The sequence below is a fragment of the Aythya fuligula genome, chromosome 15 (assembly GCF_009819795.1).
Source record: "Aythya fuligula isolate bAytFul2 chromosome 15, bAytFul2.pri, whole genome shotgun sequence".
Taxonomy (NCBI): domain Eukaryota; kingdom Metazoa; phylum Chordata; class Aves; order Anseriformes; family Anatidae; genus Aythya; species Aythya fuligula.
This window is the reverse complement of record NC_045573.1, coordinates 4,059,394-4,076,622: the sequence shown is the minus strand read 5'-3', so window position 1 is coordinate 4,076,622 and position 17,229 is coordinate 4,059,394.

Below are 17,229 nucleotides of genomic sequence, written 5' to 3'. Positions count from 1 at the left end.
TGGCGTAGAGACAAATGGATATAGTCCGGCCATGAATAAATACTGTGCTGGAAATGAGCACAGTCCAGGCCTGGAAAGCACAGGAGTCCTCCCATCATGGTTTTGGGGGTGGGGAAAAAAAAAAAAAAAAAAAAAAAAAAGCTCAGATAATGTAAAGTGGGACTAGATAAGACAGCTGCTGGTGGGAGGAGGGAGCAATATATTAAATTTCTTATCAACACTCCTCTGCCAGAGCAGTGTGAGGAGTTCACTTTCTGCATAGGCAGAAGCTGTGGGGAGGCAACCTATTTATTTTCCCTGATACGTAGTGGTTTAGTTACCCAAAGGAAAATACTTCATAATGAAGGCTACATCTTGTTGTCAGTGGTTAAAATATTGATACACTGCTGCTGGATAAAAAAATCAATGTATTCGGAGGGGTCTCTAATGATACTTTATGTAGTTCTGTGTATGGATGACTGATACCCTCCTGTACACAGATTTCCTTGGGATTTAAAAAGCTCACAAAAAAAATCAACAAAAAAGTAATTAATTCCCCTGGATGTTTTGTTCCATATACTGAGCTTTGGAACTACATAGAAACTAGGACATTTTTCTGATGTTTTTCAGTTAAAGTAATATCCCTGATACATACCAATCTTCCTCCATAATCTTTACAATATATCATTATATACCTTTTCATACTAAGAAATGATGCCTATAAAAGCTATATTGTACCTGAATAGCTAATTAACTCTGAGCACTGCGTTTTTTTGACCAATCCAATAAAAATGTGTGTTTCAGGTTCTCTCAGTTGAACCTTGTAAAATGAGTTTTAAAAAAAAAATATTCTACGAGCTCTATGTGCTACAATTTATCTGTGATGTAATGAAAGACAAAACTGTGTCCCAGAAGCGAGCAACAACAATGTTCCTGGGCAAATACAAAATAAAAGAGCTGTATTTCCAGCACAAGTTGTAAGGCCATGTTCTTTCCTAGAAGGCACAGTGAGGGTATCTCGATGGGGCGGTTGCATGTGAGCGCTGCTTTGTTATGCCATAATTTTGGCAAGGGCATCACAAGAAGTGTCCGTGCAAGTCATTGCACAAGCATTGGTATGTCAGCGCCCGGTGAAGTCACTGCACATGACTCATTCAAAGTGATGGATTTTTTAAAGAGTGACAAAACAAATTGTTCATCCAGAGCCTTAGGACCGTGTTACGTAAAGCACTGCATAAGTTTGTGCCGAGAGCAGGGATAACGTAACGGCTTCCTGCACGTCCCCTGCCACCGCTGCAGCCTCCCACGGGGTGACCTGTGCTGGCTGTAACTCAGCAGGCTCAGCTCCACCACCGCTGTGGTTATCCTAGTTAGCAACGGTCATGAGACTGAAGTCTTTGCCATAAAAGAAACAGGAATCCTTCCTTCTTGTGCTTCTAGACCACAGGTCGCTTGCCTCTCCACTATCTGATTAGCCAGGTTTGCTTCTTTGCTCCTTGATGGACCAGGATAGGTGAGGCAGCCTCTCTTCTCACGGTAAAGATGTGTAAAAAAGGTGGGTGTCAGGGCTGCTGTACGTGAAGGTTATGGAAAGGTCTGTACACAATAACAAAGGTTACTATTTTTGTTTTTTTTAATGCATTTCTTCTAAATATCAGTGTTTCCACAAGTGCTTCTTTGTCATCCCCACTCCTTCTGGTCATCCATCTGATGTTCCCGCTACCTGTAATGTTAGAAAAGGATCATCTCAAGGTCATTGTCACATCACGTGCCAGTGCATCCTGATATATTCTCTTTCTCTTCTGTTGTTAGGTAGTGTTTCTTCAGTTACTAAAATTTCAGCTTTAGGTCATATCTTCTCTTTTTGTTAAATGTAAATGGGATTGTTTTAAGAAGCAATCCTTAGAATAATGTAAGGCAAATATGGACATTCAGGTCATCACGGCTACATGGGGTGGGGTTTGGATTACTCTGTAATAAGTTTTTAGGACTTGGGTTAAGGTAGCAAGGCTGAGATTAAAGTACCCAGCAGCATGGATCCGGGTCATTTTGTCCCTGGAACCTGCTTATCTAAGCTCGGGCGCTTGTATGAACAAGTCCCCTGGAATGTCACAGATTCTGACCACAGGTCTGTATGTAAAAGCATCTCTCACTGCCTGATTTGCTCCTGCAGTTTATTTTGTTGAATATTTAACCAGCTACAACTCTGTGTGACAGCATTTCAAAACACTGGGCCTGGAAACATGGAGCGGGGGGCGTGGAAGAGGACGGGTCCCAACTAAACCCTTTCTACCAGTGCCAGAAAACTGGAGATGAGGTTCCTCCAAATCAGGAGGCTTTTATTTGAGCCTCCTGTGCTTTTATGCCATTAGGTGTCCCTCTAGGTTTTGACTTACCAACACCAGCCCCAACTTTTTTGGCAAGAGGCACCTTGGCCATATGCAGAGATGAGAAATGCTGGGTTCCACCAAGGATGGAGTGTCCAGCCCCAAATCCTCTGGGCACTTTGAGGAGTGGAGAGTTTACCTCTGTAATAAGGACACTTGTGCTGCCCCTGGCTTTGTCGGCTGTTCTTTTAATTTAGAGAGAAGTGTATCTTGGAAAGGAGCTGGTGGCAGTGCCTGGTAGGGGAGTTCAGGTGCAAATCTGACAAGACACGTATAAATGTATATTTATATAAATGGCACGGACAAAAATAGCAGCTTTAAAGCACAATTATTCCCCTAGGTTGACACTCCTGCCCGCGTGCCCAGCAGCGTGTCAGCTTCTCAAGGAAAAAGCAGCGGTAGGGACAGCAGTTTCAAAACCTATTTCTGAAGTTTTCTGGCCTCATCCTGCAATGCTACTGCACCCAAGAAACCTTTACATGTGCAATCCAGCCCAGTTACCAGGGCTGAGTACCTAAGTGAGGAATGAGAATGAGATGCTGAGCTTGGCTCTTAGGGTAGATTTGAGCATGGGCCACGAGGTCAGCCAGGAGTCCTCATTCACCCCTGTACTGATTTCTGCATTTCAAGAAGAACTGCAGAAATATATCAAAGCTCAGCTTCTCTCAGAGCTGCTACTGAAATCCTTCCATTGTATCCTGTCACCAGGATGCTCCTGGTGCTGCTGTGCAGGCAGTTTTCCTGTGAGTGCTGCGGGAAGGGCTCCTTGGAGCCCTGAACATGCTCCTCCCTCCCTTACTCCAGCAGCAATTCCCACTCTTCCCAATAACCTTCAGCTTCCCTGAGCCTAAATGCATGACAAAGACAGACCTTTAGAAATGTTGGACAGAGACCCAAACTGAAGGGCACTGTGATAAATTCCAGCAGCCATTTGAAGTGATGGGAAATTCATTCCTCCCACATAAATTATTTTCTGCACTTTTCAGGCTTTAGCCTTTTACCGTGCATTTTCAGCAATAAACAATGAAATATGACATTATTTACTTGTGAAGCACTAATAATGCGTACCAGCCATAAAACCTGATGATGCTCCAGAGAGCACCCCATCACCAGCACAAACACGGGGAAGACGGAGAGTGCCAAGAGCTCACCGAGGTGCCGACCCGCCCTGCCCTCCGTGCCTCGTGGTGCGAGCAGCCCAATTTATTCCCTGCTCGCTTAGCTGCCCAAACGCACGGGATGGCCTCTGCTTTCAGGTTCATCTCCCCTGTTTTTGTCAGCGTCCCTGAGATGCTCTGTTGATGCCTGACCCACCTTGTTTAGTGGCACGGCCCTGCAAAGCCTGGCTCATTTTGGGCTGTGAGATGGGTTGGAAGCTGAGCATCCTTGAGCCACAGGGTTTCTCCACCTGTAGCTTGGCACGGCTCTGCTGCAGGGGCCAAGCGTGGGAAGGGATTTTTGAGACGCGCACATGGATAATGACATAATGAAGTCTGGCTGCTTTAACTTTCCTGCATGATTTATTGTTTCTCTCGAGGTCTTTCACGTTGGGATTTGATGTGGCTCAACTTTCTGTTGCTGAGCTGCAGGGTAGCCTGGCTTTGGGTGGTCAGGCGCGGCACCGCATCCTTGTGCCCACACCACACCATGTATCTCTGTCCCTGGCTCTGGGAGCTGGCTGCTCTGCAGCAGCAGCAGCCTCTGCCTGGAGAAGAAGTTTGCAGGATGCACTTGTGGCATCCTGGTGGTATCAGTGGTTTTGTTGTGCCAAACAAGGAAGGTTTCAGGTTAAATTAAAGGTGAAGCCTGGGACGCCCCTGGACATGCTAGCAAACCTCTGAACCAGAGGGATTCCCAGGTGTGTGATCATGCAGAAGAGCTAGCTAGCCCAGTAAGGGCTTGGGCTAAGTGTGCTTGGTAGCAGGTCGTACTTCTTTGTCCCTTTGGGCTCTGGCAGTGTGAGGAGCCCAGTTGGCTTATCAAACAGTCAAAATACATCGGAGACAAGCGCTGGCAGAGCAGCGAGCCTGTCTGCGAGGGAGGAGGAAGAGGAACCTGGCCTCCTCCAAAGAAAACACGGAGCGGCTTTGGCCATATCTATTATCATTATTGGAGCTGTCAGACGAGATTCAATACAGAGCTTTAGATAGATGTATCGAGGCCAGCTTCCACGCTGACTTCCCCCAGCAGCGAGGGAGCCTGGCTCCCATCTCATTTGTGCTCATTTAATCCCATTGATCTCTGCAGAGCCTGGGTGAGGAGTGCAGCAGAGCAGGGGGACAGGACAAGCACACGGGGACAAGCTCTTCCAGAAGGAAAGATTTGTTCCTAAATCGGGTCACTGGGAAGCTGGACCTATCATTTTCTGATTTCTATCCTTCTTTCCCTGCAGTACTTCTAGCAGCTTGTTTTAACTGTTTCACTCCATCTCCAGGTTGTATTGAGAAAGGGAAATTTTTATTTTAGAAGAATTCAAGCAAATATTTCTGGTTTTTAGCTGTGTGACAGTCAGTCTCAGAGGGACAGGACCATGTCAGTTCTCCTATCTGTTAAAAAAATATTGTGTCAGAAGTGGGATCCCTGTGGGGTCTGAAAGATATACGTTGAGTAATTATAAATTTCTGTAGAAAATGAGAACATGCAGAGGAGGTAGTCAGTTTGTTCTAGGACCCGAAACCACAGCTCGAGAATTTGCTGTCCAGATTAATTAGAGAGCTGGAAAGGTTGCATGTGTGATTACCTTTTTTTCCTTATCTTGTTTCAAAGTCCATGCAATATCTACAGTGCTTCAGAGCTATATATGCTTTAAAAAAAAAAAAAATTAAAAAAAAAAATCAATAGTAGCAGAGTTCTTATTATCACCAGCTTACAAATAAAGCTGTATGAGAAGCAGAGGGAGAAAGACATTGGTATGGAAACAGGCTTCACCTTTATATTTATGTGTGGATTTGCCTGTAAGAAAAGCTATGGAAAAATCTCAAAAATTACTAAAGGAAAATGATAAAAACAAAACAACAACCTCATAACCCAGCACTGTCAGCTCCTCTAGCTGAGGAATAAGAAAGCAGTTGCCTGAGCATTCTTGAGTGAAAGGTATGTTGGATTTTGGCTTGGCCACCAAATTCTGCCTGGGATCTCCTGTACCTTTTTCTCCATGGATAAGAGCTGTTTGACAGTACGTCCACGCTTGGCAGGACCCCAGAAAAGAGGCAAGCCCCTCCTTTGCACCCCAGAGATGAAATAAAGATAGCTCTAGGCATCTTCTCTCCCAGGACACATGGATATCAAGCAGTTGCTGCTGCTTGAATCGCTCTCTTCAAGTGTCAGCATCAAGGCAGAACAGACACCTCCAGAGGATGCTCTGTCCCATCCATCCCACGGGGAACTCATCACAGTTCAACTCCCTTGCGGCCACCACCGGCTGGACCTTTGGATAGAGGAAGGTGACATCAGTGCACGGAGGATGCCACCGTGCCACCGGTGCACTGTCACGTACTGGCACCTGCAAGCAGCAGGCTCAGCAAATTTTGACCGTGCCCTTTTCGCCCCCTGTGATAAACACCCCATCATGGTTTTATAACATGGCTCGGAACAGGATCTGCCCTTTGTTATCCAAACGAGGTCGAATTGGTGCCAGCACACAGCCACGAGTCACGGCAGGTTTCGATCGGGATTTCTGACTCCTGAACGAGGACTGATGAGGCTCCCGGTAGCTCCCATTAATCTTATTCCCCCCAAGCAGTGCATGGCTGCTGTTGCAGAGGTTTTGTGTTCTCCCTGGCTCATTTGCACAAGGTGTGACAGTGCCACAGGTCTGACAGAGGGGACAGGGATGGGAAGGAACTCACCTGGGTTTCAGGCCACTTCTCTCACCCTTCTCAGCTCGCGAGGCTTTCCGCTCCACGCTGCATGGTGTAGGTCTCTCTTCAGCACTTCAGGAAGCTTTCAGACCAATTAAATCCTTAATGATCATCTCTCAGCTCCTGGTGTGGTGGCAGGCCAGCTGTGTGCCTCCACACACAGCTTCAAAGTCACCTGGGACAAGGCAAAATTCATCTCCCTGCTCTCCTCCCTATCACACCCTGTCCAAGGGCACAGCCCCGGGGAGCCGAGGGGATGAGTTTCCTATCGAACCTCGCAGCCTTCCGATGTCAAAACACTTTGTGCAGCCAGGGCCTGTAGGGAAGCCAAGCTGCTGGTTATGTGATCGATGAAAAGTTTTACACGGAACCTTGGATGCTCACAAAAGAGGGGAAAGGATGTAGCTGCAACAGCTCTTCGCGTGAAAACAAGATGTTTATTGGTATTGAAACACCCCGCTAGGCTGAAATCAGATGCCAAGTGATGTGAGCTCGAGCCAGCATGGGCCTCGCTTGGTGGGGGGTGAGGGCAGGCTGGCTTTTTGCATAGGACTCTCTAAAATTTCCCTGTCATTATGTGTAATAATAGAAGGATAAGTGCACAGCATGGTGAGACGATTGAGGTTGGAGCCAAGGGGGACAGAGCCAATAACATCTTATGCATTTTTCCTGTCATATGAATTCTTCACACCTTGAACTACTTTTCCTTGATTTTCTTCTTCGTCTTTTCTTTTTCTTTTTTTTTTTTCTTTTTTTTTTTTTTCTTTTTTTTTTTTTTTTTATTGAGGCAACAGCCAATAAAAGAAACTAATGGGTTAGAAACCATGTAAGCAGTCTCCCACTGCGCTTTATTCCCCACAGGCTCTTTGCATCAAAGGGAAGGCAGCAAAATAGGGCGACCAAGCGCTACGTAGGAGTCAGAACGAGCTCTCTGCTCCCCACTCCTTGCTGTGCACGGGGACGTCACCCTGCCAACGAGGGCTGCTGGCCTCATGAGGACACTGACAAGCACCTGGCTGGGGATATCTCAGGGCCTTACACAGGGCATGTAGTGCATGATTTCATTCCACATTCCTCCTTCCCCATCTCTTCATGTGCAAACCTGCTGCTCCATGCTCTTGCTCCCTCCCCTGCCACCTCCTCGCTGGGAGCAGAGGCTCCTTGCCAGCTCTTCTCCCTGTATTTCAGTCCCCTTCTCTAGCCGGGGGTGCACAGAAACCACTTGTTCTGGTTGTCTCCTGCTTGACCTTCCATTAGGAAGGATAATTTCAGACAGACCTCGTTCCCACACACAGCACCGTCCTTTCCTCGCCCCAGCGTACTGACCTCACAAATGTTGAATTAGCAAATCCGGGCCTTGTGGACACAGCAGACATTATTTCCAGCTCATTTCAAGTTTTACTCCTCTGCTGTTTTTTGTTGCGCTCCGTTCAGCACTTGGTGATTTTGCTCCATAACAATGGGATCAGTGTCTGGTAATGAGTGTGAGCCACAGGGCTGCATCCTGCAAAACTGGGACACGCTGGTAAAATGCTGACTGTGCCCCCCTTCCTGCAAGGCATTAACCCTGAGATTTTAAGGCAGCGGAGAGGGGATGAGCCCTGGTTATGGGAGATCTGTGGGAGATTGCTGGAGACCTCCTCTCCCACCCTGAGCAAGCTGTACTCATGGAGCTGCTCTTAATTTTATGTCTTATTTAGCCACCAGCAGTGCTGCTGGTAGCGAGCACTGAAAAGATGAGGGGAAGAGCATTAGGAGACAAGTCTTATTTACAGCTCGGAAAATCTGCATTTTAGAGCAAGGCACCTTAGTTAAAAACTGGGAAAGACAAAGGGGCACCTTGCAAGGGTGTGTGTTGCCTGGGCAACTAGCACAGCATCTGCAGCCCTGCAGCCCCTGCAAACGTCCTCGCCGTGCTGCTTTGCTGCACGCTCACGCCTCGAGCTTTGCTCCTGCTCGTGTCCGCCTCTGCTTCACTGAGCTGCCGGCTGGGGAAACGGGTAGGGTCTGGCACACGGAGTCTAAGTATGCTGCTGGCAAGAAATGAATCTTCCTCCAGTCTTTCAGCTTGCCTAAGCTGCTGTGTTTTGCAGAGGCTCAGCCCTGCGCTTACACGCGCTGCGGGCTGCACCCGTGTGCACCTTCAGATGGAGCTGGGTTCATTCGTGTGTTCTGCTCAGAGCTGAATCCTGCGTATCTGGCTGTGCCTGGTATCAAAGTTACATTTATGTAGTAGTTAGGCTTGAGGACAGATGCTTGCCTCTTCTTTTTCTGCTCCTTTTTTTTTTTAAAAAAAAAAAAGAAACAACACTGTGAAAGAAAAACACACTCATCTTGCAGAGATGGGAGCTCTCTTGACAGCAAAACAGCATGATGGATGTGCCAGGGCATCATTTCATCAGAATATCAAGCCATGAGGTTGGCTACTGCCATTCATTCTTGTCATTTGAATCCTCTTGATGTGTAAGATGACATTAAAATCCTGTAAGAGAGAAGTGCTGCGGCTCTCCTTGTCAGGGCAGGCTGTGCTGGTGCGTCCCGCCAGCCTGGGCCAGGGCAGGCAGAAGGCGGCTCTTCCTCGGGCATGAAGGTAAAACAAAAAAAGCCTGCTGGTACTTAGTGCCAGTCTGGCTCCATCTTCCAAACAAAGGTAAGGACAATTCTCAGCTGCCATGAACATAGGAACAAACTGTCATGGCATTTTATTTTTTTGCAATTTTCTTCACCCTGTTCATGTAAAAAGTTGGGGTTGTTCCCTTTGCTGGTGGCAAAAGAGATGTGCTTTTCTTGAGCCTGTTGCTGTTCTCTGCCTTTTTCTTTAACATCTTGAGCAGTGGGCCAGTGGCCAGGTTTCTAAAGGTGTTTAAGCATCAACAGATGCAGCTGGGTACCTGGAGGGATTTTTCAAAAGCATCTTGCTGTAACTGTTTATGATATTCTGCACTCCTGTCATGATCTCTTCGGCAGCATCACCATTCCTGCCAGCATTGCATTTTCTATTGCAGAACTGAGCTGAATTTTGCTTCTTTTCTTCCTCCTAGTCCCGGAATTCCAGGAAGATGTACAAAGAGAGAACAAAACGGGCAAGATTTGCTGCGGATGGTTATATCTGTGGAGATTTTGGTGTCCTTATAAATACCAACAGCATGCTGACAAGGTGCGTGCTTTCATCTACAGCAGCAAACTCCAATACAAGCAGGGCATTTTCATAGATGTGATCTTGGACCGAGAAACATAGAGAAAAATCAGCCGCTTGGTCCCTTTGAAATGCAAACTATTCCCATGTTGCAACATCATGCCCAAATTTGCTAGCGGATTTTGAGCACCTGCGTGCTCTCTTAGAAGCAGCAGTTGCTTTGCAGAGAGCTTCCTTCATGCTTTTGCCTGTGATGACACAACGGAGTCACAGTAAATTCTGGGGGTGACAGTTGTATTGTCATTAAATAACTGGGTAAAAACCCAACAGATTTCAGACAGATCTGCAGAAAGTCCCATCCCCTGCCCTGGGACGAGCTGCCGGCGAGGTTGCATCGCGGGGCGGTGATCGCAGCGAGTGGGTGTGCAAGCTCCATCCTGCACTGCCATCTATAGCGCGGCGCTGAGCACAGCAAATGGCACAAAGCATACCTGAATGCCCCCAGATCCTTTGTGCAATTAATTAAAGTGGGGATGTAGGAAGCAGGAGGGCACCTCTGCCTCTGTGGCCTGTGCCATGTTGGACAGGATGCGAGCAGCACGCTCGGGGTGTAAGTCCCATCTGCCCTCCTCTCTGCCTGCCCCTCGTCTTCTCTTTTTGTTTGCAAAACAATTTCATCCCCTCCAAATCAATATAGAAATGGCCAGCTTTCTCCAGAGGGCAGCTCCAGATACACCAAATCAGAGGCATGAAACCAAAACCCATTTTGACTCTGATGAGCAAAGGGAATTTCTTTTATTTTTGATTTTTAAACCAGATGTTGCTTTCATGCTCTGAAACCTCTGAAACAGCTGAATGGATTTTCTTCAAACTCCTCACACGCACAAAAATTCACCTTTGGGCTGCGAACAAGCTTAAGAAATCGCAGCGCGATGGAGATTTTTTTATTCCTCCCCTTGTCCTTTTTTGATTTGGAAAGTTAAAAGCATCTTAAAATAGAAGCTGAGAATTGGATTAAACGTCCCTTTGTTAACTCTAGCACTGCTTCCAAGTCTGCAATTATCCTTTCTTAAGGTCCCTGGTTCCCATCCCTCTTACACTTCCAGCTGCCACATTTTTTATTAAAATAACTACCATGGCTACAACGAGGACCAGCTCCTCCCTGATGCCAACCAAAGAGGGAGCTTTCTGAGATGGACAAGAGAAAACTCAGGTCTGGCCTTATTTCATCTGTCTCCACAACTCACCCATGATGCTGGGGACAGAGAGCAGGGTGGCAGGAGCTGGGGAGCCCTAAACAGCTTCCAACAAAATGGTCTTGTGGGATGCCTGACCCCAACAACAGCCTCACCCTAGCACTCATTACTGGTCTTGAGAGATGTGTATGTGGCTGACTGCAGTCCCTTTTGGTACCATATAGGAATATCCAGGAGCCTTGGACTCTCAGAAAACATCTTCATTGACAGGAGATGGACCAAAACCATCAGGTCCTGCTCTCATCATTGATTTTCAGCAACCCTCATCCGTGCTGATGAAATGTCTTGCATGAGTAAGTACTCCCAGCCTGAATACAGAGCAGATGAAGCCTGGTGTTGGTATGGGAGTAAAGCAGGGGAGGCTCTGCAGGTGCCTGAATGATGGATTTCAGACACCCCAGGAACTTGGAGATTGAGGGAAAGCTGTTCACAGCATCCAAAATCGACTTGGTGAGAGCAGGCCGTGATGCTAACAGCCTGGACAGGCTCCACGCAGACCGATGTGATGGTCAGCTTGGGCACTGGCTGCTTTAGCAGAAAACAAAATGCTAAATGAAGCCCTGGGAAGCAAACCTCACAATGAGCCTGGGCTGTGGGTGAGCAACTCACAGGGAAGGAGACAGGAGGGGTAAAGCAGAGACAGGTTTTTATCATTTTAGCTAATGAAACTAGCCATAAACGTCACCTGTTTACGCCTCCTGTAATTCCTCTCCTTGTTCTTGCAAGCCCAATTCAATTTTCTTTTTATCCTTGCGTATGTATCGGTAAATAGCCAATTACTAGTGTTGGCCCCTGCCAATAAATCGCTTGCTTTTTATTTGTTCCCCTTCCTTCCAGAGCCCGTTGGCATTAAGCACTTGCTGCGGTGTGCAGAAGGGGTGGAGGGCACATAAAGCAAGTCATTACTGAGCGTGGCCTCTCTTCTTGCACAAGGAGCATTTGGAGGATGCAAACAGCTGGAATATGGGTAATTTCATGACTGTAAAAACTTCATTTCACTTTTATTGCTATCAAAAAGCTCCGGATAGGTGCATCTCTCATCCGGCTGATAAACCTGAAGTTAGAGCAGATGTGCACCTCTGTGCACCGGCAGCGTCGTACCTCAGCCTCCCTCCGAAAGAAAACCAAAGGCGAAGCATTGCTGGTGTGAAGAGACAAAGAATAGCCTCCCTTTTTCATCTGGCACGCCGGCGCAGCCTCGCTACGCCCACTTCGGCTGCTTTCAGCTCCCACCGTGCTTCCCGGTTGCCTAGCAATCCTAACAATATTTTATGAGGCTTTATTCCAGGGGCACGGCGTATTAATGCCGAATTTTAGTGAGGCGCTCCAGGAGAAGCAAGGAGGAGGCCTGAGATAACATCACATCGATTTATTACAGGCAGGCTAGGGGGAGAAAAAGAAAATGCCAAGTGGCAATGATGGGGATTTAGCAGTGAGGGCTGAAGAGCTGCTGGGAGCAGCGTTTTGGGGGATGATGTGTTGTACCAGCACTGTCTGAGCAGGAAACCCCTGCTGAAATTATCCCGTCTGGCTATCCAGATTGCTTCTCTGCAAGTTTGGGGATGCTGAGCCAGGGTTTTCCAGCAGTAGCTCTGGGGAGGATGATGCCCGCGGGCAGGTGGAAGGAGGCTGGAGGGGATGAGACCCACCAGGTGCTGGTGAGGAGCCACCAAATTTCCTTCCACCCTGGGCAAAATGAGAACGAAGGCACCAAAATGCATGAACCTGTTTCAAAGCACATTCCCTTGGTTTCTCCCTTCCTATCACCAATCAAACATATAACCTGGGGTTATATTTTATACCATTAATTAACCCTTTGGGGTTAGGTTCACATTTTCTGAAGGCTACAGAGTTCCTATTTTCTGTTTTAGTTTGGCTGGCACAAACTTCATCTAAGACCCAAACTTGCTATAATGGCTACTCTTAATGTTCGGTGTTGTTTTTATTTTAAGCCTGCCTTTAAAAAAGAAAAACAGGACTCTTAATTTTAGCAAAGATTACTCCATAATAGTAATCTCTTGCTAACATAAACTGAATTAGATTCAGCCATTAAACTCTTACATAATTATTATTTTGTTGATGAAGAATGACCTTTGGTTACGTTCTGCAACTGTTTCATTTCTGCAAAACATGTATTTATAAAAAAAAATCAATAGAAATGTTTTCGTGCCTTCTTATGTCTTTCACCCTTTTTTTTGGAGTTTTTTTTCTTTTAAATTCCAGGGTACACGTTTTTTGTCTAGGCAAATAAACATGTCCCCTCCTGCTTGTAAAGCAAGCACATTAGCATGAGGGTGCTGGTAAGTGAAAATTACTCTAAACAAAAGTGAAACCTATTTCATTGATTTTTTTCAGTGGCCAGGCTGAAGGACAAGTAAATTGGATTTTTAAAATCCTTTCACTTTTAATACTGTATGGTATTATTAGTAATGTGAGTAAGTAAAACAGTTTATAGCAGATGTTTTTCTAAAGTTGACAGTGTGCCCTTAGAGTGACACACAGTGATTGTAAATCTGGCGTTTTCCAGCACGTAGAGCAAATGCCTGTATCACACTAACATATCCAGCCAATGCAACCAGCTGCAAGGGGGAGAGCAGAGCGGGAAAGAGGACGGAGTTTCATACTTCATCCAGGATTTTACTGGGAAGCAGGGTTAGTGCTGGAAATATAATTGAGGGTTAGGTTTGCTCAGTGCTTTGGAGGGCACTGCAAAGGAGCAGGATGTTTACAGGGGACTCTCCCCAGCATCTGCTCCAGCAATCCTAAAGGATGCTTGGAGGCCACAGAAAATAAATATATTTTACAGGTGCCTTTGCTGGCCCCTGCTTAATAACCCAGAGAGCGCCAGACCTCTGAACAGGTCCCAGTGACTTCAAATCTCCTCTGCAGGGTGCAGCACAGTGGCTGGAAACAAGGGCAGTTCCCATGCGGGCCCCTGCTCACCTCAGCAGCTCAGCAATAGGATGCTGTACTCTTCATTTCTGTCCTTGGTTTTCTGGCCATTATTGGAGAGGAAGCAAAGACACATGAAGAACGGCCACCACGTTCTTCCTCTAGGTCCAACCCAGCTGTTTTGTTTTTGTTTTAAGGATGTTTGGAGCCAGCTGCCTGGGTCAGAATGGCTGAATCCAAACCTTTTCCTTTTTTCTTGGCATGGCTTTGCCCAGGGTTGGTTTTATTTTATTTTACTTTTTTCCTTTTGACGGGCATCTTTTGGTGTGCAGCTCTTCACCAGCAGCCTGATGGCTGATTAAATCAAATTAAAAAGGAGGAAGCTGATTAAAAAGAAGGTTATCCATTGCTGGAAGGGGGATCTGCTCAAGAAATGCTTGAATGCAACCGCTCCAAATGCCTGGGATAACACAGGGTGGAGGCTGCTGGGTTGTTCACAGCACAGAGGTCGTGAATGCCTTCCATGCCCGTGCTGTGGGTCATGGATCTGATTCCAGATCACCCAGACCTTCCATGTGGGCTCTGTGCCTGTAAAAACGCAGGAAGGAAGCTGGGATCAGGTGTGGCCACTGTGGTTTGGGCAGCACGTGGCACCCGCTTTACAGAGCTGCAAATCACGAGGGACATTGGGACAGCAAACATGCAGGTCCTGGCCTTACTCTTTAAATGTTTTGCAATAATACAGGGTAAATTCTGTAGCTTTACTGGCTTCTCCAGCTTCTTGGGCAGGTTGTAAAGCAAGATACTTCAGATCAGCTGCTTCCAGCCCTCCAGACACTGCACAGAGCTTGTTTTCAGCAGCAGACAGGCAGTATATGCTACAGTTGATCATAAAAGTCCAAAAACATATTCCTTTCAGGCTGAAATGTTTCATGTTTGATATCAGATTTTATATTTATTGGTTCAGTTGTTTTTAGCTGTTGAGAAGTTTGTGTTTTATTTTTCTTTCTCTGTTCACATTGATGGAAAGCGAGAAAATGAGATCACTCAAAAACGGACCAAAGCAAATAATTCAGAGCTGGCTTGTGTTATATATTTCGCTGAGGCCTGAGTTTCAAGCCAAACTGAAAGAAAGTTAGCAGAGTGGGTTTAAAGCTCAAAACACACACAACAGTGCAAAGTTAATGAATTATTTTAACTGCAACCTGTGAAATGGGATTGCTTTTGTAAAATTATCTCGACAACAAATGGTCTCATTCAAGGCTTTCCAAAATGGGTGATCGTACATCAGGCAGTCCCTGGCATGGATTCTAGAACAGCGACAGCATATCTGCATTGGGAACGAGCAGATCATATAATATTTTAGGCAACGGCAGAGTCTGGGCATCAGATGTTCCTGGGTCTTTATTGTGTTTCGGAGAACTTGCTGTGAAAATACATTTCTGATAAGTGTGATTTGAAAAAAAAATCCCTTTCTGAAAACTAAATAAGCTGTGAGAGAAATATTTCCAGCATCGTGGAGCTTACAGTAAACAGGATGGCAGCTGATTCAGAAAAGAAACAAATTGATTGCAATAGAAAGAACAACCTCCCTGGGTGGTGCTGCTCCCAGGAGGGAGCTGTGGGATGCAGCATCTCATCGAGCCCCGTCTCGCAGGTGCTGAGCCCTGCTCAGCCCCCAGCCCCTCACAGGGGGCAGTCCTGGCTGTTGGGGTCTGTGCTGTTCAAGGGACAGGTCCCACAGTCTGCCCACCTTTTTCTGTCTCTGATGTTTCTCCCTTCAGCCTAGCAGCCTGCTGGCATCAGGAGAAATGGTGTTTGGTACCCCTTGTGAGCTTTTGGGACTGTGAGTGTTCCCAGCACATCGCTGAATCACCAGTGTTGTTTTCCTCAGCCTTCTGCTGATTAAAAGCTGTGCAGGAAAAGAAAGAGCCCCTGTATCAATGTATCACCTCCTCCACAGGCCGGCCCTTTCTTATCAGCCCATCTGGATCAAACCCCGGCTCAGAGCTGCTGTGAAGGATTTGTAAAGCTGTTCTGGTTGAGGAGGGGTATCTGTGGCTGTCCCTGAGGAGATCAGGGCTCTGCTGTGCTCCCCAGACCCTCAGCAGCAGGTTGCATCCTCGCTGCTGCAGGCTTCACAGGTCAGGCACCCACACTGTGGCTGAAGTTTCTGTAGATATATGAGGGTTGTCCCAGGTCAGGGCCGAAGGACATCACTGGGGAGGCGCATGGATCAGGGTTAAAAGCACAGAGCACTCAACAGGATCGAGAAAACAGGTACAAATCCCATGGGAGGCTGGGGCAGGCACCGTGCCTGTGTGCAGGACAGATAGCCTCGTGTGTTTCAAAACAAACCTGGCAGCCCAAATTCGATTTGACTTCTTGCAACAGCTTGGTTAAGAAGAAAATCCTAACAAAGGAGCGTGAGAGCAAACCCCCTTTCGCTCCCATGTCACAGTGTTGTGATTTCAGAGACAGAAAAGGGAATTAAAACCCATCCAAGTGGAGAAAGAACTGAGGCTGCTCCCGCACACAGGTGTGTAAGGGAAAGCAGCTCCCCACTTACAGGGCATGGTGCTCATCACTCGCATCTGCTTCCAATCAGCTTGGACAGAAGCCATAAAAGTGTTTAAAAGCTGCCTTTATGGCTGAGAGAAGGGAAAGAGGTTGTGGGGAGCCGTGCAGGAGCAGTCGAGTTGGAGGGAACGCTGCCCTCTTCTTTATTTCATCTAGGTATGTGTGATGGACCCAAAGCGTCTGCTTGCTCGCTAACGATGCATGCTTTACATCCCCCTTAACCCGATCAGGCTGAGAAATGCTGGACTAGGCTTGCACAGAGACAGCAGAGCCTCTTTTACTTGGAGTAATTGCTTTCCTTCGCTCCTCTCCTCCTCCTTCCCTGGGTCAGGGCTGCGCGCATTAGGCTGGCTTTCATTGTTAGCATCAATGTGTTGTCTAGCTGCTGGGTAAATACATCAAGCGGCTCATGCCCAGCATGCAGTTCACTTCTTTCCTCTCTGCCGAGGCTGCTTTTCAATTACGCTTTGGTCTGGGGGTAGAACAGATTTCCTGCGGTGTTGAAGCTGGGCAGATTCTTTGCTGAATTGGGGCTTGATAAATATGTATTCTGTCTCGTGCATCAGGATGGAGAGAAACAGCCCCACGAACTGCTTGAGAAACGCAGCATTTAACTTACAGAAATTAAGTGTTTTTAAGCAGATGCCACCCAGCAGATAGACCTAGAAACATAGCCTTTTATCACCATTTTTATGAGATTTGTTTGCCCAGTGCAGTGATATCTGGGTGACCAGAACAACCCGTTGCATTCATTTGACCACAACTGATAGCACAAAACAGATTCCTGCTGTATGGTGCTACATGAAGACAGTCAGCAATGACACGCTGCCAAGCAAATGTTTGACAAAGGAAAGTCGGGTTCTGCGCCTTTCTCTGCACGATGCTGGGTCTGTCCTCGCTGCTTGCTGTTTCAGTCCCTTTCCCAGCTGCTTTGAGCATTTAATTTCCCCTCCCAGCTCAGGCTGGCCTATTGGCACAGGGCAATGCCTCAAAAGGGCGCAGGGTGTCACTGCAAAGGGTTTCGCCTGCAGCAGGTTATTTCTGCCTGTGCACAGGCTGTGTAGGCAGGGTGTGGGCATCCCACATCTGGCCGGTCTGGAGCACAGAGAAATAGCTGGAGATGGCACTTTTTTGCACAG